The following is a 23,616-nucleotide window of genomic DNA, read 5'->3' on the forward strand; positions in this document are numbered from 1 at the left end:
AGTGAGTTTGAACAGGTACCCAGTTTCGTGCCGTTCAGCAGTGCACACCTGGATTGGACTAGCTCAGAGAAAGAGGATGATGATGTTCTACAGGAAGCTGTACCCTATCATCTGAGAGTCGATACAACAGATCCCGAACATTTATTCCAGGACCAGACAACCCTTGGAAAGAGACGATACAATTTGAGGGAAAAGATCCCCTAAGGACAATCAGTTTTGACTTTCACTTTTTTTAAACTCTTTTAATAAAGATACATTTTTCTTTCCCTTATCCATCAAGTTGCAGGGTCACGGTAGGAGTCTTGAGCTGTGACCTGAATTTTGACTAGGTCAACAGGACTTGCAGTGTCATAGGATGGCTAACAATCACAGCCAAGTGATTAAGGAAGATTATCATGAGCGACGCCTTTAGAGTAATGGATAGTGAATGTCAGGGAAGGGATCTAGTACTCTGGGCAATGGTAGGCAAGGGATCTAGTGCTCTGGTCAATGTCAGGGAAGGGATCTAGTATGCTGAACAATAGCAGCCACTGTGTCTAGCACTCTGGGCAATGATAGGCAAGGGATCTAGTACTCTTGGTAATGTGTGCAAGGGATATAGTACTCTGGACAATGTAAGGGAAGGGATCTAGTGCTCTGAACAATGTCAGAAAAGGGATCTAGTACTCTGGGCAATGTCAGGGAAGGGATCTGGTACTCTGGACAATGGCATGCAATGGATCCAGTACTCTGGACAATGCAAGGGAAGGGATCTAGTGCTCTGAAAAATGTCAGGGAAGGGATCTGGTACTCTGGACAATGGCGGGAAAAAGATCTTGTACTTTGAAAAATGTCAGGGAATGGATCTAGTACTCTGGGCAATGCCAGGGAAGGGATCTGGCACTCTGGACAATGGCAGGCAAGGGATCTTGCACTCTGGACAATGCCAAGGAAGGGATCTAGTGCCCCAAACAATGGTGGGCAAGGGATCCAGCACTCTCGACAATGTCAGGGAAGGGATCTAGTGCTCTGGACAATGGCAGGCAAGGGAACTAGTGATATGGGCAATGTCAGGAAAGGGATCTAGTATGCTGAACAATAGTACCCACTCTGTCTAGCACTCTGGGCAATGACAGGCAAGGGATCTAGTACTCTTGGTAATGTGTGCATGGGATCTAGTACTCTGGACAATGCATGGGAAGGGATCTAGTGCTCTGAACAATGCCAGGGAAGGGATCTAGAACTCTGGGCAATGTCAGGGAAGGGATCTGGTACTCTGGACAATGGCAGGCAAAGAATCTTGTACTCTGGACAATGTCAGGGAAGGGATTTAGTACTCTGGACAATGGTGGGCAAGGGATCCAGCACTCTGGTCAATGTCAGAGAAGGGATCTAGTACTCTTGACAATGGTATGCAAGGGATCCAGTACTCAGGACAATGTCAGGGAAGGGATCTAGTACTCTAGGCAATGCCAGGGAAGGGATCTAGTGCTCTGGGCAATGTCAGGGAAGGGATCTGGTACTCTGGACAATGGTGGGCAAGGGATCCAGCACTCTGGTCAATGTCAGGGAAGGGATTTAGTACTCTGGACAATGGTGGGCAAGGGATCCAGCACTCTGGTCAATGTCAGAGAAGGGATCTAGTACTCTTGACAATGGTATGCAAGGGATCCAGTACTCAGGACAATGTCAGGGAAGGGATCTGCCACTCTGGACAATGGAAGGCAAGGGATCTTGCACTCTGGACAATGTCATGGAAGGGATCTAGTGCTCCAAACAATGGTGGGCAAGGGGTCCAGCACTCTGGTCAATGTCAGGGAAGGGATCGAGTGCTCTGGACAATGGCAGGCAAGGGATCTAGTGCTCTGGGCAATGTCAGGGAAGGGATCTAGTATGCTGAACAATAGTAGCCACTCTGTCTAGCACTCTGGGCAATGACAGGCAAGGGATCTAGTACTCTTGGTAATGTGTGCATGGGATCTAGTACTCTGGACAATGCATGGGAAGGGATCTAGTGCTCTGAACAATGCCTGAAAAGGGATCTAGTACTCTGGGCAATGTCAGGGAAGGGATCTGGTACTCTGGACAATGACAGGCAAAGGATCTTGTACTCTGGACAATGTCAGGTAAGGGATCTAGTACTCTAGGCAATGCCAGGGAAGGGATCTAGTGCTCTGGGCAATGTCAGGGAAGGGATCTGGTACTCTGGACAATGGCATGCAGTGGATCCAGTACTCTGGACAATGCAAGGGAAGGGAACTAGTGCTCTGAACAATGCCAGGGAAGGGATCTAGTACTCTGGGCAATGTCAGGGAAGGGATCTGGTACTCTGGACAATGGCATGCAATGGATCCAGTAATCTGGACCTTGCAAGGAAAGGGATCTAGTGCTCTGAAAAATGTCAGGGAAGGGATCCGGTACTCTGGACAATGGTGGGCAAAGGATCTTGTACTCTGAACAATGTCAGGGAAGGGATCAAGTACTCTGGGCAATGTCAGGCAAAGGATCTTGTACTCTGAACAATGTCAGGGAAGGGAACTGGCACTCTGGACAATGGCAGGCAAGGGATCTTGCACTCTGGACAATGTCATGGAAGGGATCTAGTGCTCCAAACAATGGTGGGCAAGGGATCCAGCACTCTGGTCAATGTCAGGGAAGGGATCTAGTGCTCTGGACAATGGTAGGCAAGGGATCTAGTGCTCTGGGCAATGTCAGGGAAGGGATCTAGTATGCTGAACAATAGTAGCCACTCTGTCCAGCACTCTGGGCAATGACAGGCAAGGGATCTAGTACTCTTGGTAATGTGTGCACGGGGTCTAGTACTCTGGGCAATGCAAGGGAAGGGATCTAGTGCTCTGAACAATGCCAGGGAAGGGATCTAGTACTCTGGGCAATGTCAGGGAAGGGATCTGGTACTCTGGACAATGGCGGGCAAAGGATATTGTACTCTGGACAATGTCAGGTAAGGGATCTAGTACTCTGGGCAATGCCAGGGAAGGGATCTAGTGAACTGGGCAATGTCAGGGAAGGGATCTGGTACTCTGGACAATGGCATGCAGTATATCCAGTACTCTGGACAATGCAAGGGAAGGGATCTAGTGCTCTGAACAATGCCAGAAAAGGGATCTAGTACTCTGGGCAATGTCAGGGAAGGGATCTGGTACTCTGGACAATGGCATGCAATGGATCCAGTACTCTGGACCTTGCAAGGGAAGGGATCTAGTGCTCTGAAAAATGTCAGGGAAGGGATCCGGTACTCTGGACAATGGTGGGCAAAGGATCTTGTACTCTGAACAATGTCAGGGAAGGGATCAAGTACTCTGGGCAATGTCAGGGAAGGGAACTGGCACTCTGGACAATAACAGGCAAGGGGTCTTGCACTCTGGACAATGTCATGGAAGGGATCTAGTGCTCCAAACAATGGTGGGCAAGGGATCCAGCACTCTGGTCAATGTCAGGGAAGGGATCTAGTACCCTGGACAATGGTAGGCAAGGGATCTAGTGCTCTGGGCAATGTCAGGGAAGGGATCTAGTATGCTGAACAATAGCAGCCACTGTGTCTAGCACTCTGGGTAATGACAGGCAAGGGATCTAGTACTCTTGGTAATGTATGCAAGGGATCTAGTACTCTGGACAATGTAAGGGAAGGGATATAGGGCTCTTAACAATGTCAGGGAAGGGATATATAACTCTGGACAATGTCAGGGGAGTGATCTGGTACTCTGGACAATGGCATGCAATGGATCCAGTACTATGGACAATGCAAGGGAAGGGATCTAGTGCTCTGAACAATGCCAGGGAAGGGATCTAGTACTCTGGGCAATGGCAGGGAAGGGATCTGGTACTCTGGACAATGGCGGGCAAAGGATATTGTACTCTGGACATTGTCAGGTAAGGGATCTAGTACTCTGGGCAATGTTGGGGAAGGGATCTAGTACTCTGGGCAATATCAGGGAAGGGATCTGGTACTCTGGACAATGGCATGCAATGGATCCAGTACTCTGGACAATGCAAAGGAAGGGATCTAGTGCTCTGAACAATGCCAGGGAAGGGATCTGGTACTCTGGACAATGGCATGTAATGGATCCAGTACTCTGGACAATGCAAGGGAAGGGATCTAGTGCTCTGAACAATGCCAGGTAAGGGATCTAGTACTCTGGGCAATGTCAGGGAAGGGATCTGGTACTCTGGACAATGGCATACAGTATATCCAGTACTCTGGACAATGCAAGGGGAGGGATCTAGTGCTCTGAACAATGCCAGGGAAGGGATCTAGTACTCTGGGCAATGTCAGGGAAGGGATCTGGTACTCTGGGAAATGGCTTGCAATGAATCCAGTACTCTGGACAATGCAAGGGAAGGGATCTAGTGCTCTGAAAAATGTCAGTCAAGGGATCTGGTACTCTGAACAATGGCAGGAAAAAGATCTTGTACTCTGAACAATGTCAGGGAAGGGATCTAGTACTCTGGGCAATGCCAGGGAAGGGATCTGGCACTCTGGACAATGGCAGGCAAGGGATCATGCACTCTGGACAATGTCATGGAAGGGATCTAGTGCCCCCAAACAATGGTGGGCAAGGGATCCAGAACTCTGGACAATGTCAGGGAAGGGATCTAGTACTCTGGACAATGGTAGGCAAGGGATCTAGTGCTCTGCGCAATGTCAGGGAAGGGATCTAGCATGCTGAACAATAGCAGCCACTGTGTCTAGCACTCTGGGCAATGAAAGGCAAGGGATCTAGTACTCTTGGTAATGTGTGCAAGGGATATAGTACTCTGGACAATGTAAGAGAAGGGATTAAGTGCTCTGAACAATGTCAGGGAAGGGACCTAGTACTCTGGGCAATGTCAGGGAAGGGATCTGGTACTCTGGACAATGGCGGGCATGGGATCTTGCACTCTTGACAATGTCAGGAAAGGGATATAGTGCTCCAAACAATGGTGGGAAAGGGATCCAGCACTCTGGTCAATGTCAGGGAAGGGATCTAGTACTCTGGACAATAGTGGACAAGGGATCCAGCTCTCTGGTCAATGTCAGGGAAGGGATCTAGTACTCTTGACAATGGCAGGCAAGGGATCCAGTACTCTGGACAGTGTCAGGGAAGGGATCTAGTACTCAGGACAATGATAGGCAAGGGATCTAGCACTTTGGGCAATATCAGGGAAGGGATCTTGTGTGCTGAACATTAGCAGCCACTGGGTCTAGCACTCGGGGTAATGGCAAGCAAGGGATCTAGTACTCTGGATAATGTGTACAAGGGATATAGTACTCTGGACAATGTAAGAGAAGGGATCTAGTGCTCTGAACAATGTCAAGGAAGGGACCTAGTACTCTGGGCAATGTCAGGGAAGGGATATTGTACTCTGGACAATGGTGGGCAAGGGATCTTGCACTCTGGACAATGTCAGGGAAGGGATATAGTACTCTGGACAATGGCATGCAAGGGATCTAGTACTCTGGAAAATGCCAAGGAAGGGGTCTTGTACTCTGGACAATGGTAGACAAGGGATCTAGCGCTCTGGATAATGTGTGCAAAGGATCTAGTACTCTGGACAATGTAAGGGAAGGGATCTAGTGATTTGAACAATGTGAGGGAAGGGATCTAGTACTCTGGGCAATGCCAGGGAAGAGATCTGGTACTCTGAAAAATGGCGGGCAAGGGATCTTGCACTCTGGACAATGCCAGGGAAGGGATCTAGTACACTGAACAATAGCGGTCAGTGGGTCTAGCACTATGGGCAATGGCAGGTAAGGGATCGAGTACTCTGGATGTGCAAGGGATCTAGTAGTCTGGGCAATGCAAGGGAAGGGATCTAGTTCTCTGAACAATGTCAGGGAAGGGATCTAGTACTCTGGGCAATGTCAGGGGATGGATCTGGTACTCTGGACAATGGCGGGCAAGGATCTTGCACTCTGGACAATGTCATGGAAGGGATCTAGTACTCTTGATATTGGTATGCAAGGGAGCTATTTATCTTGACAATGTCATGGTAGGGATCTAGTACTCTGGACTGTGCCAGACAAGGGATCTTGAACTCTGAACAATGTCAGGGAAGGGATCTGATAAGGGGAAAAAGGAAGCCTCTTTAGGGTGGGGTCACATGCCACAAACCACCCTGCTGTGGTCATGAGCCGTGGTCACAGGTCACCGACGCAACACTTCACTGAGGAACAAGGAACAATGATATGAGATGACAAAGATCACATTTGAAGTGGCATTTTATTGTTAAGTCTTAAGTACATCAGAAAATGCATTTATTAATTGATCAGCCTGCAAGTTTAACATTCAAAAGAGATCCAAGGTGCAAAAGAACTGGGATCTTTTCAAAAGACACAATTGAAATTAGTTAGGGAAAGCAGAACACTCTATAAAGTCTAGTGCCTAGAAGCACCTTAGCTATGGAGACTATCCCAGCAGGGCCTAATAGCTTAAGGGAACCTAAAAATGCAAGGAATTGGGTGTGAATGGAAAATACAGAACATGGACAGAGATTTAAAAAGACAAAAGTATTATCTGGCTTAGGAAGTCCACCACCTGAGAGAGAGGATTTGACGTCCCAAGTCAGACAATCGGCTAGCCGGTGAACTTGCATGCACAGGTCGCATCAGCAGAGCTCTGGGTTCAGATTTGACGGGCTGAATCTAATATACCCGAAAAATGCAGAACTAACACTGTTCTGACGTATTTTCTGACGCAGGTGGCTTTGACCGCATTGTCCTAGGACAGTGGGGACGGTCAGGTGTCCTAACAGTTGGTTGGCCATGCTTGACCGCAGAACATCTTGTTCTGTACATATGGGCGAGAACATCTTGTTCTGTACATCTTTCTAAAAATGTATGTGTGACCGGAAACTTACGCTAGGTGCTAGTTTTGCAAGAAGCTTGTGGCTTATTTCGGCAATCTAAGTTGCAAAACAAGACTTCAGTGGAAAGTCCCTGAAATGTGTCAATCTACCTCTACACCAGCTGGGTCTTGTGGACGTGTGTGTGGGCATTGGTCCCGATTCTGTGGAAAATTACTACTTCACATTAGGCCAATTTACCACGTTATTTTTCAGTGCAGCAGAAATGCATTTTTCAACATTATTGTGGCCTAGTGCATACTATTAGCCCAAGGCATGTCTTTTTGGCCTTTGCCTTGGGTCTATAACCCAGGGATTCAGGGAGTTAGTGGGATCTAATTTGTTGATCATGCATAGCAAACTTGGGGGATTCCAAGCATATTTTCAGAGTTTCTCTAGCAGAGCCATGTAGGGCCTTCAGGCTACCAGGGTCGATAAAAAAGGCCCATCTATCATCTCCCTCCTCTTGATCATTCAATGATTATTTTTTCAACTGAGTATCTCTGTGACCCTTCAGCCAGTGGCGGTATCCAGGGCATGTCATTAACATAACACTTAAAGCTACCTTTTTGTTTATCTATTTTGTTGACTTTGTCTTCAATTGGCCTAATGAGTATTTTTGCATACTCTGCATCTTGCTCATTAAGCAGGCGTTCATATTGGGCTGCTGTTGGGCTCTTACTCAGACAGTCTATACCTGGGAGAAGTGGAGGAGCTGTTTGTATTCCATAGTGGGTGCTAGGTGCTGCTAACTCGCTCATCTCCATTTGTATTCCAATCCCATCCCAATGAACACAATCTTTGTCCTCATACTCAGCTTATCTGTAAATCCCTATGCTAGTGTAGTTTGTCCCTACTATCTTTGTGCTAACTTTCTTTTCCTACAATGACACTCATCTGCGGGAGGCAACACAAAAAGAAACAGCAAAAAATAAAAACTTTTTAGAACTGCCACAAAGGTATCCAGTCAAAGTTCAACAAGTCAGTGGCTATCTACTATGGCACCTCCTCTAGCAATCCATTTCTTTTCTATCTTGTTCAAGTTGTTGATGGCATTGGTCATTTAAGCCATTTTCTTCATTGTTGGAAATGTACAGCTCACTCCTTATCCAAAGGCATACTCTTCTCTTGGTATTCCGAAGCCAGAGTCCTGCTGCCTTGGTCTGCAGCATCACAATGATGGTAAAGGAAAAAGAACTGGACTCTGCTCAACCGGCAAACCTCCTTTGGTGGGACTTTGAACACTGTCCACCCTTAGAACTGAGCACACTGCTCTTGTCCGTGGAGCCAGATAACAGAGCCAGAGATGGACATCGATGTTGGAGATATTTGCTGTTGGAACCATCATGGTGACTTCGTGCAATGTTCGAGTGAGCTCAGGCTGCTCCTTCGTAAGGGCTGTTGGAGATGGAGCCATTCTCTGCAGGCCCAGTAAAAGTCAATTTGGATAGGGTGCCATATTTATTGTCCGGAAAAAAACAGTGCTGTTTGCAAGTTGTGTGCCGTCCCACAGTGTTAGGACACGGATCATGGCATAGCACTAACAGCGCTGGTCCCGCCATACCCGAACTACAATCCCCACACTAACCCCAGCGGGAACTACATCTCCCGTCATGCTGCGCGCGGCGCATGCGCAAAGCGGGCACACGGAAGGAACAGTTTAAAGACGGACCGGGAACTGATGGAGGCTGTCGGATATTTCGAATCCGCCGTGAAGTCCGTGATTCGTTTTCAGGTGAGCGGTCCCTCGGGAGAGGTAACTCTCAATCTCTTGTTCCACGCGCTTGAAGCGCCAGCAAGCCCCAGTCCCCGCTCGAGGGTTCGAGCTACTTCTCGCGCATTGAAGCGCCAGCAAGCCCCAGTCCCCGCTCGAGGGTTCGAGCTACTTCTAGCGCATTGAAGCGCCAGCACGCCCCAGTCCCCGCTCGAGGGTTCGAGCTGAACTTATTGCGCCTTGAAGCGCCAGCACGCCCCAGTCCCCGCTCGATGGTTCGAGCTGAACCTATTGCGCATTGAAGCGCCAGCACGCCCCAGTCCCCGCTCGAGGGTACGAGCTGAACTTATTGCGCATTGAAGCGCCAGCACGCCCCAGTCCCCGCTCGAGGGTTCGAGCTGAACTCATCGCGCATTGAAGCGCCAGCACGCCCCAGTCCCCGCTCGAGGGTTCGAGCGGTGAAAAGCGCTTTGCTGCGTCTAAGCACACAATCCCTTTTCACAGATATTCGAGTGACAGTAACTCGAGATACGCAGAGCGGCCGTACCAGTTCGAGGGTAATAGAACTGTGTGGCTCTGCCTTTTTTGTTCGCCTTCCACCCTTCTTTTTCCCTCTGTTGGGAGGCGTCGGGACCGGCATCTATGCAGAGGACGAAATAGGGAGCACACACTCCCAAGACCCCTTTTTCAGTTCGAGTGGCATTGTCGGCCATTGCTTAGCACGGTGTCCTCTGTTGGGTGACTGACGGGACCGTCAGTTGTGCAGAGGACGGTTGGAAGCGCTTATCATCGGCTACTACCTGCTTCATTGGCCCTTCTGATTTGTTGTACTCGTGTATTCTTTGGTGTTATTAAACCTACCGTGTATCAACACCTTGTGCGTTGTTGCTACTTCTCAACCCCGGGGTACTCAGGGGGTTACATAATATCCGACCTAATCACCTTAATCCACCTCCTGGTTGAGAAAGGAGTATGGCATCCATGGACGACGTATTGGCCGCGTTACTCAACGTCCAAAATGAGCTAGCTGCATCCCGGCAGGAAACCGCGGACCTAAAGGCCAGAATGGACCATGGACAGCAGAATCCCTTCAATGCAGGGGCTCATGGCGCAGGCCCACATGCAGCAGTTGTGGTGGAAATGCCGGTCGCTATACCGTTGGCCACGCCAGAGCGATACAGCGGTGACCCGACCACAGTACAGGTGTTCATAACGCAGGTGGCCCTGCACTTCTCATGTAAGCCCAAGTCGTTTCCTACGAATCAGGCGAGGGTGGCATTCATGATCTCGTATTTGGCAGGAAACGCGGCTCAATGGGCCGTTCCTTTGGTGAGCAGAGACGACCCGTTGTTGTATGACTGGGAGGCTTTTCAGGAGGAGTTTGTCAAGGTCTTTGACAGAAGAGCCGATTCTTATACAGCGGACCGCGAATTGCTCCAGTTGAAACAGGGCTCCATGGGCCTAGTACATTATTTGAACGCGTTCAGGCGTCTCATAACGGAAACCAAGTGGCCACCGGCCAAACAGACAGCGCTCTTTCATCAGGGTCTAAGCGAGGAGTTGAAGGACGTAATCGCACAGATAGACCCCCCAACCTGCACTTTGTGAGGACCTGATCAGTTTAGCGCTACGCCTTGAGCATAGACTAAGCGAACGCCGTGGTGTGGGGCCGCGAAAAGACAAAACCCCCTCCGCTTCAGGCCACACCGGCGCCAACGACTCGCAGACACCTCCAAGAACTGAACCCATGGATATAGGGGCTGTCAGAGCCAGTCTAACGGCGATAGAGAAAGAATCCCGCAGGAAACAGGGTCTTTGTTTATATTGCGGAAAAAAGGGACACTACGTCCGTGAGTGTCCGGTGAAACCTAGAACAGGACCCTCACGCTCCAGCCGGCTGTCCACCGCATCGGTGGAAAAGAAGGCGGAAAACTAAAGGGCTCCCGGAACAAAGAAGGGGCTTCCTGGAGTCACGGATACATCCCTTCCATACAAAGGCGCGGCGTGAATGGTTCTAGACACCTGTTCATCCCTCTGCAAGTTAAGGTCCAGGGGGAATGGGTCACTGTTTCTGCCATGGTGGATTCAGGGGCCATGGGGCTGTTCATGGACGAGACGGAGGCTGAACGAATAGGGGTACCACTCATGCCCTGTTCGGTTCCCGAGGATGTGTACGCGGTGGATGGGCGCAGGTTGGTTTCGGGGCCCATCAGTCAACACACGGGGAATATAGAGGCATGCTATGGATCACTACATCAGGAAGTCCTGGATTTTAACATCATCTGTGCCCCGCAGTATGGAGTCATCTTGGGGTTGCCATGGCTGAAGAAACACAACCCTTCCATCGATTGGGAGTCTCTCACCGTAAAGATGGATTCCATGTTCTGTTCCCGTTCCTGTAGATCCACAGGGTGCGCAGTCACGGCGAGTGCACCAGGGTACACGGTGGCCACGGCAGCCGAAAAAGACGTTGCGCTCCCCCCGGAGTATCTACAATACCAGAATGTATTAGACGATAGGCAGGCAGAAACTCTTCCTCCTCACCGCCCATATGACTGTCAAATCGATCTGGTTCCGGGTGCTACTGTTCCTAGCGGGAGACTGTATGCGCTCTCGGAACCCGAGAACGTACACCTCCGCTCCTATTTGGATGACATGTTACAGATGGGATTCATTAGGCCTTCCAAGTCCCCAGCGGCCTCTCCTCTCTTTTTCATACCGAAAGCCAACTGAGAATTGCGTGCGTGTGTGGACTTTAGGGCGTTAAACGCCATAACCGTAAAAAACAGCTACCCCCTGCCGCTCATCAACGTACTCCTGGAACAGGTCAAGAGCGCAAAGGTGTACACCAAGTTGGATCTGAAGGGGGCTTATCACCTTGTACGGATGCGGGGAGGCGACGAATGGAAGACAGCTTTCAAAACGAGGTACGGCCTCTTTGAATACTGAGTAATGCCCTTTGGGCTGTGCAACACCCCCGCTGCATTCCAATTCTTCCTGAATGACGTGCTGCGAGACATTCTGGACGTCTACGTAGTAGTCTACATAGACGACATCTTAGTGTATTCAGACACCTCGGAAGACCACGTGAAACATGTGTCATCAGTCCTACAGATACTCAGAGAAAACTCCTTATTTTGCAAGCTCAGCAAATGCGACTTCCACGTCACCACCGTGGAATTCTTGGGGGTAATGCTAAGCCCCAACGGCCAGACAATGGCAGAATGAAAAGTAAAGGCAGTGGTTGCATGGCCGTCTCCCACGAACGTTAAGGATGTGCAGAGCTTCCTTGGCTTTGCCAACTTTTACAGGAGGTTCATCGAGGGGTTTTCTGGACTGGTGGCTCCCATCACCCATCTGCTGAGGAAATCATCACCTTTTCTGTGGGACGCAGAAGCTCAGAGAGCGTTCGAGGCATTGAAACAAGCCTTCATCACCGCTCCTGTGTTGGCTCACCCGACCCTGAAAGACCGTACGTTGTGGAAGCGGATGCTTCCGATCTGGCAGTGGGGGCCATCCTCTCGCAGAGGAATGAGCTAGGAGTGCTTCATCCGGTGGCTTTCATGTCCAGGAAACTTAACAACGCCGAGAGGAATTACCACGTGGCCGAGAAGGAATTATTGGCCATCAGGGAAGCATTCTTGGAATGGAGGCACTTGCTGATGGGGGCCCGACACGTGGTCATGGTGTTTACAGACCACCGGAACCTCCAGTTCATGACCGCTGCCAGACAGCTGTCGCCGCGTCAGCTACGGTGGATGCCGTTCTTTTCTGGCTTTCACTTCACCATTACGTACAGGCCGGGCTCGGAAAACAAGAAAGCTGACGCTTTATCTAGGCAGTCCAGTGATGGGGAGCGCCCCTCGCCGATCATCAGGCCTATCATCTCCCCAAGTGTAGTGGTAGGAGCCATCCAGCCGGGGGCCTTCCTCAGCGGTATCCAAAGAGGGATCCGTACTTTCGAGTGGAGGGCTTGGCTACAAAGACATGAGGAATGGAGGGTTAAGGACGGGATACCGGTAAAGGGCGAATGCATACTGGTACCCACGTCACACCTGAGGAAGCAAGTCTTTGAGTGGTGTCACGAGTCGCCTAGCGCGGGACACTTCGGGCTGGAGAAGACGCTGGACTACGTGTTGCGTCGGTTTTGGTGGCCCTCCGTAAGAGCGGATGTGCGAGGGTGGGTTGCTGGATGCCCGGTATGCGCAACCATGAAATCAGACCACAGGCAAACCCAGGGGCTCTTGCGACCTCTACCAACACCGGTCCGACCCTGGGAACGCATTTCGTTGGATTTCATCGTGGGTTTGCCCATGGATAAAGGGTTCACAGCCATTCTCGTTGTGGTAGATTACCTCACGAAGATGGGACGGTTTATCGCCTGCAAAGGGGTACCCACAGCGGCACAACTGGCAAGCATCCTACTGAAGGAGGTGGTGCGGGTACATGGCCTGCCCAGTGTGATAGTGTCGGACCGCGGATCCCAGTTCACGGCCTGGTTCTGGAAAACATGGTGTTCGGCTCTCCATGTGACAATGGCCCTATCCACCAGCTATCACCCACAGACGGACGGCCAGACGGAACGACTCAACCAGACCCTAAAGCAGTATCTCCGCTGTTTTATCGACCAGGGCAAGGAGGAGTGGGTGGATCTGCTGTGGCTTGCGGAAATCGCGTACAACAACGCCGCTCACAACTCCACGAAGGTGTCGCCTTTCTACTGCTCCTACGGGCACCACCCGAGATTCCTTCCGTTGTCCCATCCAGAGGCCGCCTCAGGGGTGCCTGAAACCAACAGGAGGGTGGCTCACATCAAGGAAACGATCGGGAGGGCCAGACGATGTTTGGTGTCAGCCAAGGAGGCCTACAAGGAGTACGCTGACAGGAGAAGGAGGCCGGGGCCGATATACAGACGGGGTGATTACGTTTGGGTGTCCTCAAAAAACCTGCGATTCCACAAGCACAGTGTGTTCCACCCTCGATTCATTGGGCCATACAGAATCAAGACCTGTCTCAGCCCGGTAACAATGCGGTTGGAGCTTCCGAACACCATGAGGATCCATCCGGTGTTTCATGTGTCGCTGCTTAAACCGGCCCTCACGGCTGGAAGGCCTGTCTCTGCTGCACACATAGTGGAAGCCAACACGGAGTACGAGGTGGAGGGCATCCGAGATTCCAAATGGAGACGTGGCAAGCTATTGTATCTAGTGGCGTGGAAAGGGTTCGGACCTGAGGATCAAACGTGGGAACCTGTGGCGGGTTTAAACGCTCCGCGTTTGGTGTCGGCCTTTCACCTGAAGCATCCGGGCAAGCCGGGCCCGGGGTGAGGGTGGCTAGATGGAGGAGGATGTACTGTTAGGACACGGATCATGGCATAGCACTAACAGCGCTGGTCCCGCCATACCCGAACTACAATCCCCACACTAACCCCGGCGGGAACTACATCTCCCGTCATGCTGCGCGCGGCGCATGCGCGAGGCGGGCACACGGAAGGAACAGTTTAAAGACGGACCGGGAACTGATGGAGGCTGTCGGATATTTCGAATCCGCCGTGAAGTCCGTGATTCGTTTTCAGGTGAGCGGTCCCTCGGGAGAGGTAACTCTCAATCTCTTGTTCCACGCGCTTGAAGCGCCAGCAAGCCCCAGTCCCCGCTCGAGGGTTCGAGCTACTTCTCGCGCATTAAAGCGCCAGCAAGCCCCAGTCCCCGCTCGAGGGTTCGAGCTACTTCTCGCGCATTGAAGCGCCAGCAAGCCCCAGTCCCCGCTCGAGGGTTCGAGCTACTTCTAGCGCATTGAAGCGCCAGCACGCCCCAGTCCCCGCTCGAGGGTTCGAGCTGAACTTATTGTGCCTTGAAGCGCCAGCACACCCCAGTCCCCGCTCGAGGGTTCGAGCTGAACTTATTGCGCATTGAAGCGCCAGCACGCCCCAGTCCCCGCTCGAGGGTTCGAGCTGAACTTATTGCGCATTGAAGCGCCAGCACGCCCCAGTCCCCGCTCGCGGGTTCGAGCTGAACTCATCGCGCATTGAAGCGCCAGCACGCCCCAGTCCCCGCTCGAGGGTTCGAGCGGTGAAAAGCGCTTTGCTGCGTCTAAGCACACAATCCCTTTTCACAGATATTCGAGTGACAGTAACTCGAGATACGCAGAGCGGCCGTACCAGTTCGAGGGTAATCGAACTGTGTGGCTCTGCCTTTTTTGTTCGCCTTCCACCCTTCTTTTGCCCTCTGTTGGGAGGTGTCGGGACCGGCATCTATGCAGAGGACGAAATAGGGAGCACACACTCCCAAGACCCCTTTTTCAGTTCGAGTGGCATTGTCGGCCATTGCTTAGCACGGTGTCCTCTGTTGGGTGACTGACGGGACCGTCAGTTGTGCAGAGGACGGTTGGAAGCGCTTATCATCGGCTACTACCTGCTTCATTGGCCCTTCTGATTTGTTGTACTCGTGTATTCTTTGGTGCTATTAAACCTACCGTGTATCAACACCTTGTGCGTTGTTGCTACTTCTCAACCCCGGGGTACTCAGGGGGTTACACACAGGTAACATGCCATTCTAGAAAACAGAGAAGACATGTCTTTTAGTTTGAAATCAGTTCATACTTTTGCACATTTTTATTTTATAAACCCTAAGTAGACAATCTGTCTATCTTATCTTTTAATCCTAGTCTACCCTATGTTGCCCTAATAGCGCTTCCTTATACCTTAACTAACCTCGGGCACTCAATTTTGCCATGGGTGTAACTTTGTGAGAATAACAACAACGCCGTTCTAATCTGTCATGGGCAATGGAGAGTGTGGGGGATGGAGCAATGATAGTCTAACAGAGAACCTGCTATCATAAACTCATACTGCAAAAAAACTACACTATGGGCCATACCATGAACAGTCATCTAAAAAAGCCTTGTTGCCTTCACTTCTATTCTGCATGTGTCAGTGATTACCTCATGCATCATTGAGGTGGAGGGGTCGCCCCTTCCTGTTCTATGTATAAACACTTTAGAGACAGTGGCCTCAATGATCTGACATTAGTTTGTGTATCCTGCAGGAGGTGTTCTATAGTCTATGGTCGTATCTGCCTAGGTGAGAAAATCTATCTGTTCTCCCTGCATGGGGAGTGTATGAGTCATGTAACAGTGCGTCTTAGTCTTTTGTCTACCTATTGTTGTCATCTGACTGTATCTCATACTGTGTAGAGTATCGTGAGCAGGATGCTGTCTAGCTGCTTGGGCACTATTTCTTATTATTGCATTATTACTTCCATCAGGGGAGGGCGATGAGGACACATGTTGCGAATACAATTATTCTGGGGTGCTAACTGTTCTGGTAGAGGGACTGTTGAACCTTTCTGCATTCTTGCAAGGGCCATTTACTCCATGTGCTAACAGATATATTGGAGGTGACTTTGTTGCTATTGGCAACTTCAAAAATGTGAGCATTACAAGTCTTCCTATTAACACAATGAGACAAAACCAATTCAATCTACCTAGTGCCACTTCTGCCAGTATTGCAAAATATTATAATACAAAATACATAACTTTAGATAAGACACTTCTGTGCGGCAGGTGTTGTGGTTACGTCTGAATCCATAAACGACCAAGCTGTCACCGCCTTCTTCCTCTTGGACAGTCAAATGGAACCAAGTTAATCTCCTCTACTTTGCAGTGTTCATCATGAAGCCTTGTTCTGTTATTTCTTCCCTCTTGGCAATTGGGACAGCTGTTTGTTAGAAGTCTATTATTTCAAAAAGTCTTTGGGCCAAGAGCTGTGTTCCATTATTGATATGTCAAATCCCAGAACTGATGTGGCCCTTCTTCCTGGAAACCTGACTTTAAAAGAAAACCTCGCAGTGCATGTTAGTCAACAGCAAACATTTTCTAAAATCTCTGTCACAGTGACACCTTTGCCCCAGGGTCACACAAAAAAAATGCAAAAACATTTCACTACACTACTGGACTCAGGTATGTACCAATTCTTTGCAACACAAAAATAAACAAGCGTTGTTAAATTCAGTAGGTCTCAAAATGATTTGTTACCCTCTTGGCTTTGTCAATGCACACCCAGTATTGTAGTCCCTGGCTTATGTACTGCTTAAAAAGCATTTTAGCACAGTCACCTTACAGTATAGGTACACAATATTTCCTGCAATCTTGAAGAACCTAGAAATAAAAACTATTTCTATACCTACACATTACTTCTGTTATGCACATATATATATATATACTTATTTCTCATTCTGTGTGATCCTGCGATCGGTGTTCCAACTGCCTAAAAACTCTCGTTACAAACCACAGGAAGTGTATTTCCTGCCTGGCTCAACGCCCAGAATGTGTGGTCGGCCAAAGAGTGCTACTTCCAATGGCAGAGAAAGCCTGTTAACTCTTTTGTCACCTTGTAACATCTAAAAACATGTTCTTTTCAATTGTAGGCTATGCTGAGCAGAATATTTAATATCACATTAAACACAGGCTCATGTTCTCTGTATGTCGTCCACGCTGAGTAAACGCCGTATATTCTAGCCTTTTGCTCCTAAGGGCCTACAATAATGTATTGGACCTCTACATGCTAGTGTGTATTCCATTCCATCATTTTATCCCCCTATTATCTCACTATTTCTGTGCATCAGAAATTGGAGGACATTCTTTTAATTTTTACCATCCGCTCCGACATCTACGCTGCTCTAAGGCCAGTGGCACCATTCAACTTGAACCCGAGCCATAATTTCGAAAACCTCATTTTGTAATTGCGAACATCAGCTGTTAGTGCTCTGTTGTGACACCCTCCCCGATCTGTTCTTGCATTCAGACCGATGCCTTGCCTGCTTTAACTGGTACTGAATTCGGACGCAGGTACGAATAAATTATTTTGTACTTAGTACCTGGGTGCTGCAGTTATTTTTCTTTTTGGGGCATCATTTTGTATATAGGTGTCTGTTGTTGCTTATTGCATGGGAACGTGCATTCACAGGAGCTATTGTTGGACTTGGGCCACATTCATAGGGGCTTAGTCCTTGTTGGGTGGGGCTCATAAGTTTCTGGCCTTGGTCTCGAAGTCTAGTGCGACACTGTCTTTGCATGTGACCTATTCTGTAGCAATAATAACAAGTGCGCTGTGTTGGCTGTGTTTGGAACCTCAGTTGTACCATTCCATTCACTCTTCCCTGTATACCCCATTTTCTGGTGGCATTCTTTCTGTTATTTATATAATAATTTTGTTGGTCATTTCTGTAGGCATGTTGTGCTGCTATGTATTGTTCTGGGGCTGTGGCGGTATGTACTGATCAGCTGGCTGTCGTTGGGCCTGGACGTATTGTACATCTTGTTGTGGCTGGGTCTCTACGTATAATATGGCAGGCTGTAATGGGGCCTGGATGTATTGCATGGTGAGCTGTTGTCGCAGCGCAGGCGGTATGTTGGCTGCGGCTGCAATCAGGGCATTCTGGGGGAAGGTGGTGACTGTCGTCATTTGACTGACAGGTGCAGCTATCATGACAACTTATTAATTTTAGAATGACTATTTAAAAGTTCAATAGCAATCAGTCAGAAATCCCTAAATGCGGAAATTTTAACCGTGCACGAATTTACAACTTCAAAGCACATACAAATGCAATGAAAGGGAGGAATGTCATGGTCCTGTGGCACTGAACCAAGGCGGCTTTTATTTGAGGGGGTGCTTTGCAAATTTGTGACGTAAATAGATGTGCACATGATAGAGATAAATAACTCCCTTATTCATATGGTAGAAGAACCCTTTTAACATTCAATAATGAGCCTTAGCAAAGTCTTGGCATTTAAAGGCACATTTCTGGAGAGCAAATCAAAACTCATGCAAAAGTGCAAAAAAAACAAAAAAAGAAATAATAATATTTGAAATCAATGGAAATATTTCCAAAATGTAACCTACAATTTAAAAATACACTACATGCTCATGTCAGCCACCACTGCTTTGTAATTGCAGCAAGCTTCTCCAACCAGTAGCTCTTGAGCCACTGGTAGTTCTCCAGTATGTAACTCAGTTTACGAAATTGTAACCTATTTTGCGCTTAATTGAATTAATGTATGTATATCAAAATTGAAAAGCATGTATTTTATATAAAAATATGGGTATCTTTTAAAATGCATATGGTGATGTTCGAAGAAAGTTGTTGAATTTGCCAATATACGTAAAGCTTAATTTTGAGTTAATAAATCATGCAGCATTGGGAGTCTTATTCCTCATATTATTTCCTTGGTGCTAGGGTCATTGAAGCTTTAGCTGCTATTTATTGCCAACCTAGAAGCATTCCATGTTAAACCCCTCCTGTTAAATGTATAAATGCAAGATAATCTTTTAATGGGGGTCTTTGGTGTGAACGACACTCTGCCTATGCTCCTCTTTCTTAGTGGCTGTAATTGATATCTGGTATAGGTCCCTCTCCTATACCCTTAATGACACAGAGGTATATACCGTCTTGTAATTCTTGATCCTGTGCAGGGGCGCAACCAGGGTATTGGAGCTGGCCGCCACAACTGGCATAGGCAATCTTAGACTGAAGTGGGCATTTCGTTCAATAGCTTGATAGAATTATCAGTCTTTCTCAACTTTCAATTTTTAAGATAAAATATATTGTGAAAGTCAGTAGGTATTTTATATACAGTAGAACTCAGTATCCTATTCATAGGGACACTAGTATCTATGTTGTTCACTGTGAGCCTGTGAGCAGAAATGCTATTTGCTTGCACGGAGGGGTGGGTGTGCCCTGCCTATGTATCTTTACCTTAGATGTTGGGAAAGTTGGGGAATCGATCTAGTGTTCATTTCTCAAACACTGCCTGAAGCTCTGCATGGGGCTTTTTGTCTTGGTAGTGACGAATGGGTGGACTTACAACAGACTGCGTATAATCTGATTAATCTGAGTCTTCCCCATCAGTGATGACAATGAAGTTTGAGCCGTCTGAGAAACCGGAAAGGATCGAATGAGCGGAGTGAGACGTGGATAGGGCGTCAGAGCTAGACGAGTTGCAGAATAATGCATGTGTGGTGGCAAATACGTCAGTCATGGAAATGGTGGAGATGTTAACCTGGGTGTTGGGAGTGAAGATGAACCCCAGAAGGTCCCAAGCGGTGGCTAGGCTCTCTCGGCCCTTGTTATCAAGGTATATTATCGTGTTAAAAGTGGTGTTATGGACTGAGATAGGGACGTCATGCACCAGATGGATAGAGCAATTTATAGTACGTGGGGTGGTGTTGGACATCACGAATATAGAGAATGCGATGAGGACGTCAAGGGGCTAGGAGGAATACTTGAATACTTGTCCCCCCTTTTGGCTATCAGTTGCTTTGGCTAATGATAGACAAAAAACACTTGTTATATCAGAGGCAAGGAGAAGCAACGTCAGTGCGTGTCGTTAGACGGCTAGCCACCTACCTAGCAGGGCTGCAATAAGGAAAGGGAGATACAACCCAGACAGCAATGGGAAAGGGAGGGCCGGGTAGGGCACCTGGCGGCTGTGGGAGATGGTGCAACTAGGACTGAGGCGCTATGTCACTGGATGCACAGAGAAGAAACTTCAAAGCACATCTACTACACAGAGCAAGGCAATGGACAGATGACATGGAACAAAAACAAAAATCAACCATTACAATACTTTCAAAGACAAATCAAAAACATATGAAAAGATGCATCATAAAAACTGAAAGTACAGTAAAAAGGACCTAGATATTAAATCTCACTAAACACGGTGGAGCACCATGCTGCGCAAGAATGGGCGAGAAAGGAGGGGGGAATCCGAAAATACCACAAGTGACTTCCTGTTTCTGTGCGCGCAGAGAGCCAGCTGTCAAAGCCGTGCCGTTAAGCCGAATCAGAAGTGGCAGCCCAAAGAATACAACAATACCTACTTCTTGCTGAAATATATCATGAAGATGAGGAAGGAAAACAGTGAAGGGCATAAAGGCAGTCCTCACCAATGAAGTTGCAGGGGCTAGAGGCACAGAGGAGCAAAATGCAGAGCACAAAGAACATGAAATGGAATTTCAAGGCACAATTTAAATCACTATGAAAACAATAAATGACATGAATGGTCAATCTGAAACCAAAGTATAAGACACATTGTGAGCAAACTCAACCAAGAGGGAGGTAAAACCTATCTTCTGTCAGGGAATACAACCTTGACCCCACGCAAACTCTGAAGTACTGAGGAAGTATGAATCTAGAATCAGTCGGGAATTAAACCTCGACCTCACGCATGCTGAGAGACCAAGACCCTAGACTTTGTCGGAAAGTGAAAAGCCGACCCCATGTACTTACCAGGAATGCTTGAGGGAGCGGAAACCAAGTGTGAACCATCCCCTCCGTCTTTACAACTGGCAGGGGCAAATCAGAAATGCCACAAAAATCACTACATGTGAAACCACAAGAAGCACAAGTCAAAAATCAAGAGGCGAAGGCTCGTCGTACGAAAGAAGGACGAGCAAAATCGTGACCACAAAGGGAGAGAGAGAGTTCGAGTTCAAATCATGACCAGAGACAGTGCTGTAGGGACAGGCGACAGCCAGAGACAGGCCAAAGAGAGTCGCTCGTACCTCAGGCAGCACAGACCAAGGAAGTTCAAGGGAAAAAAACAAAACCTTGTCCTACCCGTGGTCCTAGCCGCAAAGGAGCGAAGGCGGGGCTCTCAGGAACCTGTCGGGGGTGTGCACCAAATCCACTGCAGACGTATGTAGTATGATTTATAAGCATGGGCGTAAAATCCACTCCGCTCGCGGATTTTTCGGATTTTCGGCAAATTCGCAATCCGCGAACTCTCGCGAATTTGTCGGAAATCCGTGAATTCGCTTGCGGCGGATTTTTTGCTTGGTGATACAATATTGCGGCGCGCGGAGTGGTTCACGGCGTTCACTTTCCGTCATTCAGCGTTTGCCGAGTTGTTTTTCTCGATCATATTTTGCGAGTGCTGCGCCATTTTGGATCTTGCTGCGGGATCCCGCGGGAGTTTGGCGCCCACGAATACGTAATCGCGGCTTGCCACCTTGCACAGCACGCCTCGCGAGAGTTCGCAATGGCGAACACGTAGTTGCGGGGAAAGGAACAATCTCGCACTCGCGAAATAGAGATTTAGCAATTCTGCACAAGAAATCCACCAGCAAACAGGATAAGAAAATGATGATTTTTATCAGAATCACTCCTCAGGTTGACATTTGCATGGCCTTTTTTTTGCAAGGAGTCCATTTTTGGGGGCGGGGGGAAGGAAGTGCCCCACAGTCTCCAACTTCCTGTTCTTGTCCATCAGGCTCCTCCCAGTGCTTTCTTCATGTGCTGGTCACTTTCATTTGGACCTTGACCTGGAAGGATTACTTTTTGTGTGTGCTGCTGGATATTTGGATTTGAGGCCTTTTTGACTTTCTTTGGATCACTTTTGGATTAGAAATCAACTTTCACAAGTAAGTTTGTTTGGGGCATTACAGTTGCTGCAACTACAATTTTGGAACTTTTTCAGAACATTAAATAAAATATATTGTGGGTAGCCACAGTATCCAGTAGGACCAGTGTTGGTTATGGGTGCATGATACAACTGTTTTGTTGAATTTAAACACCATTGAGGCCATGGATGGGCTTGGATTGTGCTGATTTTTGTTGTTTTTGTCGTTTTTTGGGGCTGCTGGTGGGGCCCTTTGCCCAGGGGTGGTGAGTGTTGCATGGGCCCAGTCTTTCTGTGGGGTGTCCTCTTGAATTTAAACACCATTGAGGCCATGGATGGGCTGGGATTGTGCTGTTTTTTGTGTTTTTTGTCGTTTTTTTGGGGCTGCTGGTGTGGCCTTTTGCCCAGGGGTAGTGGTGCATGGACTGAGTGTGCCTGTGGGGTCTCACTCTCTTTAAGGTAAACATCCTGGATGGCATTGGATTGTGGTGATTTTTGGGTGTTTTTCAGTTTTTTTGGGGTGTACTGTTGATGTGGACTGGCCATGTGGGTGGTGGTGGTGGCCATCTTGAGTGCTGGCTGGTACAGGCAACATGTGCTTGGGGTGCAAGGGGCCATTTTGAAGAGAGGCAGTGTCTGAGGCCTGCACTTATTTAGCCTACTTTTCATCCATTATCCCCAGGGGTAGTGAGTGTTGCATGGGCCTAGTCTTTCTGTGGGGTGTCTTTTTGAATTTAAACACCATTGAGGGCATGGATGGGCTAGGATTGTGCTGAATTTTGTAGTTTTTGTCGTTTTTTGGGGCTGCTGGTGGGGCCCTTTGCCCAGGGGTGGTGAGTGTTGCATGGGCCCAGTCTTTCTGTGGGGTGTCCTCTTGAATTTAAACACCATTGAGGCCATGGATGGGCTGGGATTGTGCTGTTTTTTGTGTTTTTTGTCGTTTTTTGGGGGCTGCTGGTGTGGCCTTTTGCCCAGGGGTAGTGGTGCATGGACTGAGTGTGCCTGTGGGGTCTCACTCTCTTTAAGGTAAACATCCTGGATGGCATTGGATTGTGGTGATTTTTGGGTGTTTTTCTGTTTTTTTGGGGTGTACTGTTGATGTGGACTGGCCATGTGGGTGGTGGTGGTGGCCATCTTGAGTGCTGGCTGGTACAGGCAACATGTGCTTGGGGTGCAAGGGGCCATTTTGAAGAGAGGCAGTATCTGAGGCCTCCACTTATTTAGCCTACTTTTCATCCATTATCCCCAGGGGTAGTGAGTGTTGCATGGGCCTAGTCTTTCTGTGGGGTGTCTTTTTGAATTTAAACACCATTGAGGGCATGGATGGGCTAGGATTGTGCTGAATTTTGTGGTTTTTGTCGTTTTTTGGGGCTGCTGGTGGGGCCCTTTGCCCAGGGGTGGTGAGTGTTGCATGGGCCCAGTCTTTCTGTGGGGTGTCCTCTTGAATTTAAACACCATTGAGGCCATGGATGGGCTGGGATTGTGCTGTTTTTTGTGTTTTTTGTCGTTTTTTTGGGGCTGCTGGTGTGGCCTTTAGCCCAGGGGTAGTGGTGCATGGACTGAGTGTGCCTGTGGGGTCTCACTCTCTTTAAGGTAAACATCCTGGATGGCATTGGATTGTGGTGATTTTTGGGTGTTTTTCTGTTTTTTGGGGTGTACTGTTGATGTGGACTGGCCATGTGGGT

The sequence above is a fragment of the Lissotriton helveticus genome, chromosome 8, assembly GCF_964261635.1.
Source record: "Lissotriton helveticus chromosome 8, aLisHel1.1, whole genome shotgun sequence".
Taxonomy (NCBI): Eukaryota; Metazoa; Chordata; class Amphibia; order Caudata; family Salamandridae; genus Lissotriton; species Lissotriton helveticus.